The 5,952-nt window shown below is 38.9% G+C and overlaps 1 non-coding gene and 1 pseudogene across 1 annotated transcript; both read right to left on the reverse strand.

Moving 5' to 3' along the window:
* Nucleotides 1–3,447: 3,447 nt before the first annotated feature.
* LOC101652074 lies at nt 3,448–4,114 on the reverse strand (annotated as a pseudogene).
* On the reverse strand, nt 4,066–4,148 carry LOC115873877. Its single transcript, XR_004048651.1, has one exon. It is a non-coding gene; the product is annotated as a small nucleolar RNA MBII-202 (small nucleolar RNA).
* Nucleotides 4,149–5,952: the final 1,804 nt, after the last annotated feature.

The following is a 5,952-nucleotide window of genomic DNA, read 5'->3' on the forward strand; positions in this document are numbered from 1 at the left end:
TAACTCATTAAATTTTATTTGCAATTTATTTATAATCTTGCTATAGCTATTCCTTAGGATAATATTTTCCTAATATTCATTTATGCTCTTTTAAATTTTTTCATATAAGGTAGTATTTTTCAAATAGTCTTTCAAATACTAATCAGAACTTTTGAGTGTGTGGCGGGGGGAGGGATAGGATCTGATACTCTTAGATACTGGTTTCTTTGTCTTAGTTAATTGCTATAGCAAACTGAGTGCCTAAACTCACATAATTAAAACATTTAACTTAAATTATAAACATAACTAATACTAAATAATGATCACCTTAACATTTTAATCTTTACGCTTAACATACAATCATTTTAAAATCCAAAGAAAGCCAAAATATAGTATTTGTGTTTTACTGCTTTAGTTGCATCCAAAAAACATGCTACACATACATAAAAGTAATGGAAAATAATGTCCATTAAGAAAACACCACATAAGTACATATATTCACATAGATATACATATGAAAAGTTAACAGTTGAAACATTCATATGTGAATTATTTGTGCTGAATGAAAGTCAAGTTTCACCATTGTAATTCTTCAAGTTTTCAGCAGAATTTAATTCCTCAAACTTAGTTGTTGCAGGTCATTCAAATGTTCATTTGTCAATATAAACGATCCCCATTAGATTCCATGTATAACATTTTTATCATTTTTAAAAATATAAGCTAGTACAAAATGAGGTGAGGTTTTTTTGCCCAGATTTTTAATTGCAATAATGTGCTTCAAATTTAAAATATTCTTAAACACGCATTTCACTAAGTTTGAGGTTCAGCTCCACAGAAAAGAAGCATTACTTTTTCACAGCACTTCCTCCTTCTCATTCTCCCTATAAAGAAGAAAGAAAAAACATCTTATAAATGCTTCTATTTTCACATAGCAATACAGATACACATTCAAATGTGCTTAGATTTAAAAATTTGTTGAAAAGGCTTTAGAATAAAAATGTTAAAGTATTATAACTGCGCCAACATCAAGTCAATTCTGTCCCATAGTGACTCTGCAGGACAGAATAGAACTGCCCCTGTGGGTTTGGGGCGATGAACTCTTCGTGGGAGTAGGAAATATTGTCTTTCTCCCCAAGGAGTGGCTAGTGGTTTCAAACTGCTGGCCTGGTGGTTAACAACTCAATGTAACCACTGTACCACAAAGAATTCTAGAAAAACTCCTAGAACTGTCCCTGCGGGTTTCCTACTCTGTAACTCGAATGGTAGTAGAAAACCCCGTCTTTCTACATGGGAGCAGCTGACCCTTTCAACCTGCCCATCTTACAGGTGACAGTCAAATGTATAACCATTACGCCACATCAAACAGTATCAAACACAGATAAATAATGATTTGTAATATAGCATGTCAAAGTTTATTCCAAAGTTTAAGTGTTTGTTTTCTGCTCATTCTAATGCGATCAGCTACTTTATATTAAAGGAAAAAACTTTATGTTAAAGAAATAGAAGAAAAGGAAATGATGAAATGTGGCCTTTGTTGCACGAAGGGCCTGAGGGCCTGAATCGGGAGCTAGAATTGCACATGCAGCTACTTGTGCTTGCAGGGAGAGACATCAGTGCTCAATGGCGAGCCGAAGACTGGCAGGAGATGAAAAGCTTCTCCATTTTCTTAAAAAGCTCAATTCAGCATTTCGCCAATAATTTTATATATTTGCAAATAATGTGGAATTTTAATTGCCAACAAAATGGATTCTTAGTGGAAATATTAGCGATTTCCAGGACAATCTTACACCAGTGTATTTTGCCTTTGCCATTGTTAACTGACACTGAAATTGATCTACTCATAGCGACTCTACTTACAAGAGAACCAAACGCTGCCCAGCCCGGAATCATCCTCACAATCAGGGTCATGTTGAAACTCATTGTTGCAGCTACTGTGAAAATCCATCTTCTTGATACAGTGCCTCCCTTTTACTGACCCTCTGCTTTATGGAGTATAATATTCTTCTCCAGGGACAGGCACCTTCTGAGAACCTAGTGTGCAAGATACCCTAGGTGAAGTCTTAATGTGCTTTCTCTTAAGGGGAATTCTAGCTGTACTTTTTCCAACCCAGATTTGTTAGTTATTCTGGTAGTCCTTAATGTATTCAATACTCTTTTTGCTAACATCATCATTCAATTTTATCAACACTTCTTTTAGATTCATTATATGCTTTCAGATATGTTTGTGGGGATTGCAATAAGATAGCTTGGGTCAGGCCACCTAAGTCCCAATGTGACAATTTTGCTTTTGAACACTTTACTCTTTGTAGATTTACCCAGTTAAATGCATACTTTGATTGTTTGACTTATGCTTCCAAGGCTATTCATTTGGATCCAAACCAAACTCCAAACTCACTACCATCTAGTCAAAGCCAACTCACAGCGACTCTATTGGAAAGGGTATAACCACCACAGTAAGTTTTGAAGACTGTAACTCTAAGGTAGCAGAAAGTTCTGTCTTCCGATTGAGGATTACCTGGTGGTTTTTAATGGCTCACCTATGGCTACTGGCCCAACGTGTACCCACTATGAGCCAGGGCTCCTTTATGGATCCAAAGAAAATGAAATTCTTGACAACTTCAATATTTTATCTGTTTATGATGCTGCTGCTTATTGGTCCAAGTCTAAGGAAATTTTGCTTTCTTAATGGTTAGGTAAACTCCATAATGTCTTTGATCTTCATCACTAAGTGCATCTACTCCTCTTCAATATCAGATGTCAAAGTTGTCATCTGCATTCTACAGGCTCTTAATAAATCTACATTACAACCCAAATGCACCCTTTCCTGGCTTTACACTATTCATTATCTCTCTGTTCTTGAAGACTGCCTTTTGGCCTTTCTATTGCTTCTTCATGAGCATAATTAAATGTGCTCAAATTCCCATTCTTGGCAATATTTTCCATAATTTAGTTAACTTAAGAAATTGGCTTTTCATTGCATTTTCAAAGGTAAAATATTGCATTGAAAACTTCACAGAGCACCATTCTGTTCTAACCCCCACGGGGTCCCTTTGAGTCAGAATAAACCCACAACTAGTGATTTTTATACTGAAAATGTTTTTCAGGAGACTCTTAGATCTCCTGTCTCTCTTCCTAACCAGAGGGGAGAAGAGATCATAGAAAGTTAAGCATCTCTCCCACAACAGATTTTGCAAAAGTACACAATGTCTAGGTTTCTAAAGTAGGCTACCCAAACCAAACCACACTCACCATGGCATCAATGCTGATCCAGTGACCCAGAGGGAACCCCAGTTTTTCTCCCAAAGTAGCCTACGAGGGTTTTAAGTTTGTTGTTGTTTTCCTTACCAGTGTTGTTGACTTCAGTACAGCTGATAGCCATACAGATGACTATTTCCATCAGGGTTTTATTTATTTATTTATTTATTTGTGTGGGTGGGTGGGGAGGATTTATTAAAGGCCCTTGCAACACTACTTCTTCTTCTCCACATCCTGCTCTGCAGCCTCCTTGGCCCTTTTCTCTCGGATGCCAAAGAGCTGGACGTTGGCACGGGGCATGCGGAGACTGGCGAAGGCCTTGAAGTCCTTCTCTTCTTGCGTGATAACCCGGGCTTTCTCCTTCTTGTAGACGTTTCAGATGGGCATCACAGGTCCAGTAAGCTGCGTGGCCAGTTTGAGTTCCTCCGCAGAGCTGTCTCCCTTCTTGGGGGCGGAGGGCTTCCTGGGGAAGAGGATGCGCTTGGAGCAGTACTCCTTCAGACGCTGCCCTTTGGCCTGCAAGGACTCAGTGGACTTGTTCTGCCTCCGGGGGTCCACGGAGATGCCCATGGTGTGGGCCACCTTCTTGTGAATGCCGGTCACCCTCAGATCTCCCAGGCTGAAGCCCCCGCCTGCACGGACTTTTGTGTGATAGCACACCGTGGGGCAGTGCACGAAGGACCGGATGGGGCCGGGACATGGGCCGCGGGGCGATGTGGCGGGCTTTAGCTTGTCAGGCCTGGTAGGAGAGAAGGCAGCAGCAGTCACGGGCCTTGCAGGGCGGAATGCTGTTTCCCCAACCCCGCTTCCAGCTGCTTCCACCCCAAAGCCACAGAAGCCCAAGGTCATCATTCTGCAAAGGGTTTAAAGGACCTTTCATCACGGCAGTGCAGCGATTCCGGAGAGTGTCGTCATGTGACCAGGGTTTTAATTTTAATATGAGCAACTTTACCCTTCGAATCTCTATGTTCCACAAAATATATTATTTATTCATATGCCCCAAATCATAGAAAAGCTCTCATTACCATTGGTCTGCATAAAATTGAGCATTCATCCAAACCTACTGTCATTGAATGAATTCTGATCCCTAGTAGCCTTTTAAGAAAGACTGGAACTTCCCCCATATAATTTGCAATCTTTACAGAAGCAGAAGGTATGAAACCATCACAATGTGATGTCAAGTTTGCTCGTTCTTCTATCATTCTATAAACTATACCACTGCATTTCCTTTGTTTAGCTCTTTCCCCTTCAATATGACATCCCAAAGACACTGTTTTCCTAATGAACGTAAAATAAAATGAACATAGAAGCAATACGTAGACGGAACCACGTAGGGCTTTTCTAAACTTTAATTCACTTGTCTTTTTAATCTTGCTATGCTTCCACTTCTCCAACTTAGAAGACAACTATTGATATCCTGGAACTAAACATCATATAAATGAGATCCCATTGATAAATGACTTTTTCCTGAGTCTTTTTGTACATTTATAAAGTGGTTACCATTCCTCAAATTTGAACCATGGCAGTGAACAGATTTTTAACTTTTGGCCACCAGAAGAAAAGTGGTATCTATGGAAACAGAAACATGTGGTCCCTGACAGAGTTTGCATGTGACAGAAATGACATTCATCTCTGTTAAGTAATTCCATGCTAAGATATTATCTTTTTGTCCACTTTCCTGTGATATTGAAATTTGGGAAACAGCAAGTTTGAGGGAAAAGACAGCTCAACCATAAAAGGAAGCAGTGTGTTCTTTAGACACATTTATTATTACTTCCTACCTTGTGGTTCAATGCTTGATTTGCAAATCAGCAAGGAATCGCCTTCCATCCTTGCCTCTCAGGCGCATTCTGGCTGTACTTTCTCCTAAGCAGAGCCATTTGTTTTTTACCAATTGATTGATAGATGATGCTTTCAATATTTTTTGTCAATGCCATAATCCAAATGCATCGATTTTTCATCAGTCTTCCGTACTCACTGTCTAACTTTCACATACATATTGCTAACTTTAAAATGTCAGGGTTTGAGTTAGGTACACTTTAATCTTCAAAGTGACCTCTTAGCTTTTAAACACTATAAAGAAGTCTTATGCTGCTGATTTACCCAATACATGTGTCTTTTAATCTCTTGACTGTTATTTCCATGACCATTGCATGTGGATCCAACCAAGCAAGATGAGATCCTTGACAATTACGTACACGTTCCTGATCTTACACTCTGCTATTGTCCCTTGTTCTGTTCAAACAATTGCCTCTTGACCCATATAGAAGTGTCACATGTGCACAGTGAAGTGTTCTGGAACTTCCATTCTTATCAAGGTTATCCATATTTTATCAAGACCCACACATTGAGGAAAAATATGGCATTGAATATAAATATAGATTTCTGCCAGTCAATTGGCCAAGTAGCCTTCTACCAAATTTCCTGGCATCCACGAGTAAGTGCTTCCAGTGCTTCATAATCCTGTGAAACATTTCAGTTGGTAATCCATCAATTCCTAGAGCCTTGTTTCTGGCTAATGTTTTAAGTGCATGTTGAACTTCCTTCAGTGCCATAGGTCCTTGCTCACATGCTGCATCTTAAAAAAGTTGAATATCAAACTACTTTTTTTGGTACAGTTACTCTGTATTCTGTCTATTTTATTTTAATGCTTTTTGCACCATTCAACATTTTATCCTTAGAGTCTTTCAGTATTGAATCGAAGCTCACATTTTTTTT

This window comes from Echinops telfairi, unplaced genomic scaffold, assembly GCF_000313985.2.
Source record: "Echinops telfairi isolate 266 unplaced genomic scaffold, ASM31398v2 ScPeMD7_7469;HRSCAF=8507_1, whole genome shotgun sequence".
NCBI classification, from domain to species: Eukaryota; Metazoa; Chordata; class Mammalia; order Afrosoricida; family Tenrecidae; genus Echinops; species Echinops telfairi.